The following is an 8127-nucleotide window of genomic DNA, read 5'->3' as shown; positions in this document are numbered from 1 at the left end:
TGGTTTGCTCAGGGATTTTAGAGCTAGTAGAAAAAGACAGCTATGAAGTATTGGCAAAAGAAACGAAGCCTACATTGACAGGGTTGTCCATAGAGAATTCGCCAAGTGGTTCAAGAATAATGTGAATCTTCTGTATGGCTCTTCCATTTATAGTTTCGTTAATATCTTGGCTCCTGCCACTCAACTCTGATAATCTTTATTTCATTGGTAGATACCACTGGGAAGTACGATGCACCCGAGAGAACTGCAGTGGCTCGCATGTGGCCCCAATATTCAGGTAAAGCGCTTTAAGGTGTACAATGTCAACGGATTCAGGTTTAGAACCCTATCAAGAGAGGATGGAATGAGAACCCAGAATAGCGGAGTTTGTATCACTTCTGACACTAGAAGTTATGCAAGCGCTCGTGACAGTAACATGGCTGTTGGTGGCATCTCCTATTATGGAAGATTGGTAGATATTATTGAGCTGAATTACAGTGGACAATTTTCTGTGGCCTTGTTTAGATGCATTTGGGCAGACACCACGTCCGGTAGAGGCATAAAGCAAGACATTTTGGGACACACCTGTATAACTTTAGCAATCCGATTCACACTGGTGATTGTGAAGATGACGAGCCGTACATTCTTGCTTCCGAGGCTCGCCTTGTATATTATGTGGATGATGAAGTCGATAAGGAATGGAGCATAGTAGTACATGTGAAGCCGAGAGATTTGTTTGACATGGGTGAATACAATGAACACTGTGAGGTCAAACTTCCCTCCAACAAAGTCTGACTGATTTGTCTAAGCGTGATATTGAAGGTATCTCGTTGACAAGGGATGGCGACTTAGAAGAACCCACGCCTGACGCAATCAAAATCGGTGAAGACGCTGCTAATTCTTAGATATATTTGGCTAGCAATATATGACATGCACACTTGTACCTTTCCCCTTATTATACTCTTGAAATTTCATTTATAAGCAAATAGGATAATAATAAAAATCAGTCGTCTGGATCGACTTTGATCTTATTTAATTTTGCCTTTTTTAAGTGTATGTATCTTGAGATTTAATATGCAAGACCTGTATACTTAGAGTTCTCTTGCTTACCCTTTTATGTGTTAGGACTAAGCAGGGAAATTGGAGGAGAATGACCTCTTTATGTGTGCTAGCAGCTTTTTTTTCGTCCGCTCGATGCAAGAGGCATCTCCGTTCTCTTCACTTGAGCGCACAATTTCATTCGCTCGAGATTTATGGTTCAACAATTCACCTATTAGAGCATGGTTGGATGCATTCTCCGCACACAGGCACATAGGTATAGCTATTAGTAGGGCGCCTACTGAACTAATTTCGGTACGTATCCAAACTGGCTGTCCAATCAAGGGTTCTATAACCATAACCATAAGACAAAGCCAACTATCGGATGATTTATACGACTCTGAATGTTGTAGGATTTGTGTCAATTTGGAGCGAAGTACCGGAAGAAATTTGGCTTCGAATTCTTTACAACTACAGATGCTAGACATTCCCATAAAATACTGGAGGAGGTCAAGGTATAAAATCATCTAATTAGATGTTATTATTGTTATTGTTACTTATAATATTTTGGACATCACTTTAATATTTTGCAAGATATTAAGGCTCAATGAATGTTAACATATATATTATTGATTTTAAAAAAAGTAAAATCAAACTATATATATATAGAGTACAGTTGCATGCTAGGGATAGGATAACTGAAACAATAATTGGTTTGAATATATAGATATAATTTCTTTTCATTCTATGTTAAATATACATACTCTCATAAGTACTTATTTAGGTCTCACTAAGTTATTAAAAGTTTTTTTGATAAAATATATATTTTTCTTGTGTTTAATAAATTTCAATAGTAAAAATAAAAATACTAAAAAAATAAGAAAATATTTTTTTAAAAGTTATAATTTATTATTTTAATTTTGTTACATAAAAAATTTTTTAACATAACATATGAACAAACAAATATTTTTATACGAGATATTTAAATATAATTTTTTTTAAAAAATCACTTAAAAGAATTATTATTTTGTAGAAGTTCACCCAAATAGATCCTAAGCAGCACTCAAAATCATATTACTAATAGAAAGTTGTCTTATATAATGATTTTTGGGTCATTGATTAATGCTAATAAACGCATCAACCTTTTTCTTTGAAAGATATTAATCACTATATATAATGTTGAAATCACAAGAGATAGAGAATAATAACACATGTACTTTATTAATTTAATTACCGGTTTAGTTTTTAGAATCTTATATGGTTTTTCATCATTATGACAGATGCGGATCATCATTTTTGGCTATGTGCTGTGATTGCTATGAATGATTTCCTTCATAAAGCATCTATATTTCAAGCAAAATCTTTTTTTCTTGTCTCGTTCTTTATTGTATTCTTGAGAAAGCATACCCTAATAAATATTATCAGGTTAAAAGATAAAACTTTGGGATGAATCTTGCTGAATTGAGTCAACAAATCCCCTCCCCATGAAGACTTTCAGATTACCCTATGTAATGTCTTCCTAGTTTGTTGGAATGCCCAATTGTTCTGATGATTTTTTTGTTCTGATTTAGGCTCGATGCGAGAATAATATCTTGGTTGAACTGGATTTTGCAGCCCGAGAAGAATTCTATTTCATAGAAAGAGGACTCACGAAACTCTGGGAACGTAAGTCTAACAAGCCTTGTAGAATATGGCAGCCAGACCATGTTCTCTATAAAATTTAGTAATGTTATTCAAATCGTTTTGTTGCGATGTAACTTTCAGGATTATCCCAAGAGGAGCTTCAAGAGGAAACCGAAGATTTAGGGGAGTTAGTTCCAGACTCACTGGAAGAAAAACTCGTGCCCAGCAACAATTCCGACGAGGTTGTTTGGACCGGTGACAAGGCTACCATGAGAAATTATGACCTCAATAAAACACCAGACGAGAACCAGATAGAATGATCCATCTCTACCCTGATTTCTTCTGCTGGTGTTTTTGTCAAATAATGTGACTCATTATTTGCTTAGTTGAATCCTAGTTATGTTTTCGTTGTTATGTCTAGTTCTTTTTGTGTTTTTGCACAGAATTCAATTTGGATTCATTTCAAACATAAAGATATTTAGTTGACCTATTGATGATAGGACTTTTGCGTGGTCTAGAAATTTGCGGATAAATCTTCGTTGCAAGTATAGTTTCTAAACCTTCAAAGGTCCTTTCATACAAACGTTTGGTTGTCACAAGTAATAAACCCCTTTGAAATTGATAACTGATGCGCGGAAAACTTGTCTCTCAACAAATATCCCTTCGGCAAGTGTACCGAATTTGTCGTCAAGTAAAAACTCACAATAGAGTGAGGTCGAATCCCACAGGGATTGATTGATCAAGCAACTTTAATTAGAAGAATGTTCTAGTTGAGCGAATCCAGAATTTGGGTTGAGAGTTGCAGAAAATAAAATGGCGGGAATGTAAATAACAGAAAAGTAAATGCTAGAATTAAAGGACTGGAAGTAAATGACTGAAAATAAATTGCAGAATTATAAATGGGAATGGGGGATTTGCTCATAAAAGTAAATGGCAGAAATTAAAGAGAATGGGTAAGATCAGAGATGGGGAGTTCATTGGGCTTAGGAGATGTTGCAATTCTCCGGATCAAGTTCATTTTCATCTCTTCCTCAATCAATGCACTCATTGATCTCCTTGGCAATCTTAAGTGATTGACTTACAATTTCTTGCAATTCAATCTCTCAAATCTTGATCAATAGCCAATTCCTTGGTCAATTGCTTATGAGAAGAGATGAAGTATGGTCACTGATTATACCACATGCATTTTCCAAATCAAGTATTGAGAGGGTTATAGTCACATACCCATCCAAACCCAATTTGGTCCAACATGAGAAAGCAATTCTAGCTTGATCTCTTCATTCCTCTTTCAAGGTTCAAAAGAGATCCAAGTTTGAATAGCTTCTCTTCCAAGATAACTACTAAATTGGATGAAGATCGAAAGCTTTCAAGTAAAATCAAGAGAAAAGATAGAAGAAGAATAATGAAAATTAGTATTGATCCATCAAATTACAACAGAGCTCCCTAACCCAATGAAAGGGGTTTAGTTGTTCATAGCTCTAGAAAATGAAAATAAAGATGGAGAATACATCATAGAACTAGAAATTGGAGAGAAAGTAAAATACAGAGAGTAATTCCCTTTTTCCAACTTCCAGAACTCCTTTAACAATTCAAAGCTACTCCTATATATACAACTCTTCTCAGCTTCTAGTTTGCTCTTCAAGTCTTGGGCCTTTGGATCTTGAGTTTGAAGCAGTTCTTTTCTTCATTTGGGCTTGGCTTTACTTGCAGAGAGAAAGTGCTAAGTGGGTAGAGACTTTAGCTCAGGGCGTTAGGGGTGTTAACATTTAGTGAAAGTATAAGTTCGAGAACATTAGTGACACTTAACATTTCACTAACGTTCCAATGTACCCCTTTGCCTCACGTTAGAGTCCACGTTAACTAGGTTAACGTGGCTTCTAACGTGGCCTTGCCAACCTTCGAGAACGTTAGTGACACTCAACATTGTCACTAACGTTCCAGTGTGCCCCTTTTTGCTTCACGTTAAAGCCCACGTTAACTAGGTTAACGTGGCTTCTAACGTGGCCTTTCCAAACTTCGAGAACGTTAGTGACACTCAACATCGTCACTAACGTTCCAATGTGCCCCTAGATCTCACGTTAGAGTCCACGTTAACTAGGTTAACGTGGCTTCTAACGTGGCCATTCTTAGCCATCCCAACGTTAGTGACAATGTTGAGTGTCACTAACGTTGGCTCATCATTCATTCCTCATCGTTAGCTTCCACGTTAACTAAGTTAACGTGGAAGTTAACGTGGCTCCTTGGGGGTTGTGTGGTTGCTTCCAACGTTAGTGACGATGTTGAGTGTCACTAACGTTGTCGACAACTCTCACTTCTTAGGTTAGCTCCCACGTTAACCAAGTTAACGTCGAAGTTAACGTTGTGTGTTGCATCCTTAGGCCAACGTTAGTGACAATGTTGAATGTCACTAACGTTGGCTTCTCTTCCCCCTTTAACGTTAGAGGCCACGTTAACTAGGTTAATGTGGCCTCTAACGTGGCCACTCATGAGTGTTTGCCAATGTTAGTGACAATGTTAAGTGTCACTAACGTTGGCTCAACTTCCCTTCTCCACGTTAGAGTGCACGTTAACTTAGTTAACGTGACTCTTAACGTGGGCAATGATGGCTTTGAGAGTGTTATTGGCAATCACTTTTCTCATTAACCTTGCAAGTTACCTCCCTTTCCTTGCTTCCTTTGGTCCTGAAATCAAGCAACAGAGTGCATCAAAGTTCTAGTCCAAGTCATGGGTAATGCAGCATACAATTTGTCACTAAATTCATGCAAAATCCTCATGAAATAATGTAAAATGCACAATGTATGCTTGAATCAAGGTGTAGGTGAATATCTACCCAAAACTAGCTTATTTCCTAAAGAAATACATGAAACTACCCTAAAAACAGTAAAGAAAAGGTCAGTGAAACTGGCCAAGATGCCCTGGCATCATAACACCAAACTTAAAGCTTGCTTGTCCCTAAGCAAGTACTGGAACAAGAGAATGATAAATGGAATATCCAGAGGAATGAGTCATTCTTGTGGAAGTCATGTTACTGATTTTATATGGTGGTTTCAGACATAGCAACTTAGGTTCATTCCATTACTGGCTTTCAGACTTTTATCATGTCCCTAAACACTTACTTTGTTTATATCCCATGAGACTTTTATCCATTGATCCTTGTATTGTTATTTCAAGGGTTATTTGTGTTATTTAGGCTAAGTGCTCTGTAAGGGGGCAACTCTTTAAGATAAGCTTTCAGCCAACACTCCCGAACCAGTTAGTTCAAGGTGCTAGGTGTTGAAGCACCCCTAAGGACTTACTCCCTCAAGTCTCTCCCCCATACATACACACCACAGGCATATAGTTTATTTATTTTCCTTCTTGAGACCTTGGTGTCCAGCACCACTTTGGGTTACTAAATGCTCTATGGTGAGGGTTACTCTTGATAATGGACTTTCAGCTGATAATCCCGGGTTAGTTAACCCAAGTTACCAGGTGATAAAGCACCCCTAAGAGCTTATTCATCCAAGTAGATCCCTCACACAAGAACACCACAGACACATATCTTAAGATCAAAACCATTGGTGCCTAGCCTCATTGCTTACTCTTTTTCTTTTGTTTTTCCACTTTCATTATTCTTTTCTCTTTCTCTTATTAGGATCTTGTCATATACTTAGTCTCATGAGTATATCCAAAGTCAAGTATTCAGGATAGATAGTTGTCCTCCTAGCCTTGTGGTTGAACCAACTTAGCTAACTTATGACTACCCCAAAGATTCATGAATGCACTTCCACATTATGAACTCTACTATGGTCTTTTAAAAACATGAACATTCTCTTCTTCATTTGATTTAAAGGGACAAGCTTAAAAGAAAGTAAAGTAAGGATGCAGTGACATAAAGACTAGTGCACATAGACTTTCTTCAATACCAAAAACCTAAAAGACATAATTGAAAAAGGTTTAAACATAACATGGAAGCAAGTTCTATTTGATACAAGATCTTCCTTATTTAAAACATAGAGAAAGATGGAACAAAGAAGGAACTCCACCACCTTTTACTGTTGTGGATGTCCATGCTCTTTTCCTTGCTTGTCCTCCTTGTTTCCTCTTGCATTTCCTCGCATCCGTGCCAATCTTGCTTGCTTCCAATCCTCAAGTGCCTTCCTCACTGACTCATGACTCTCTTCCACCCTTTGTCTTTCCTTCTAATTCATCCTTCATTTCGTCATACTTGGCTATTCTTGGATGCAATATTGGCAGTTGTCCCACTAAGTAACCGAGCCTGGCTTGAGTGTTTATATGATGTCCTGTTTCGCTCATGTAAACTCCTTCTGTGAATGCCCTTTGCTCGTCCAATAGTTTTGCCTGTTCTATTTGTCTTCGATGCATCTCATGTATGTGCGCCCCTTGATGTGCTTGGATATTGATTAGCCTCTGGGTGGATTCTTGTTGCTCGTTTTGCCTTTGTTCCATCCTGTTGAATGTTTCTCCCCATTGTTGTCCTTGACTTAGTTGCTGTTCTATCATTTGCCTTTGCCATTCACCTTGCTGAGTCATCCATCTTGAAAGTGTTTCCTCTTGCTGCCCCATCATCTGTAGTTGAAGCTCTTTCTGTGCTCCTTGGCTTTCCAAATATTGTCTAGACAAGCCATCAATGGCCTCCTGCAATTGGTGCATGTCCAAGGTCTGTTGTGCTTGACCCTCTAAGACTTGTCCTTTCACTACTTGAGGGGCTGTTTTCTTCCTTTGCTTCCGCTGAGGCAAAGGGGATGCTGTAGCTTTCATCCTTCGTACAGTTATTGGGATGCCTTCCTTTATCCGCATGGGGTTCTCATCTTCAAAAATTACCCCAGCTTTCTTGCATATTCGGTAAATAGTGATGGGGTAACCTAACGTTCCTCTTGAGTCACTTTTCTCTGCCATCTTTCTAATACCTTCAGCTATGAGTTCATGAACCTTGATTTCTCCTCCCTTCAGTATACAGTGCACCATTGTGGCTCTCTTGACATTCACCTCCGAGTTGTTTGCAGCTGGGAGAATAGACTTTCTCACTAGCTCAAACCACCCCTTGGCTTCAGAAGTGAGATCTGTTCTCTTGATGAACTTTGGGTTATTTCTCGCACCCCTTTCCCAGTCAGCTCCTAGTACACAAATATCTTGCAGAATCTGGTCATAATTGGGGTTGTCCAATCTTGAGTGATAGCTTTCTTCTTCAAATTGTATAGACCGTAGCTTCAATGCCCACATGACACTCATGGGACCAAAGTCCACCATCTTTCCTCTCACAAAGCTTGTGTAAGACTCATCCTTCTTATCATATCGAACTGCATTTGCATAAAATTCTCTTATGAGATTTGCATTCACCTTAATGACCGGGTCAGTGAGGAGCTCCCATCTTCTCCTTTCTATCTTCTCTGTGATTTCGGGGCACTCAGTCTTTGTAACTTGAAATCCCAGCTCATAAATGATTTCCTTATTAACCATCCACCCGTATTGCAATGCATGATGCAA

Source organism: Arachis ipaensis, chromosome B7 (assembly GCF_059453495.1).
Source record: "Arachis ipaensis isolate K30076 ecotype BB chromosome B7, ASM5945349v1, whole genome shotgun sequence".
NCBI lineage: Eukaryota > Viridiplantae > Streptophyta > Magnoliopsida > Fabales > Fabaceae > Arachis > Arachis ipaensis.
This window is presented reverse-complemented; position numbering follows the sequence as displayed.